Raw genomic sequence first — 240 nt, 5'->3', positions numbered from 1 at the left:
ATGTGGTGAAAGTAGAGAAAACAATTAAACAAACAAATGGGGAATTGCCGAGAAAATGGGTGAAATAATCCCCACCAAAAAACTTGATCCAACGGATTAAGGATAGAGCAAATAGAAGAAAGAATGCTCTCAGTTTCCCATATGTTGTTTTTGAAAGAAAGAGAAAAAAGAACCAATAAAGGATCCAATAGAAATTGTACAGAAAGAGGAAGCGGGTGTAGACCAGCATCCCAAATCTAC

The sequence above is a fragment of the Phalaenopsis equestris genome, unplaced genomic scaffold, assembly GCF_001263595.1.
Source record: "Phalaenopsis equestris unplaced genomic scaffold, ASM126359v1 Scaffold000188, whole genome shotgun sequence".
NCBI classification, from domain to species: Eukaryota; Viridiplantae; Streptophyta; class Magnoliopsida; order Asparagales; family Orchidaceae; genus Phalaenopsis; species Phalaenopsis equestris.
This window is presented reverse-complemented; position numbering follows the sequence as displayed.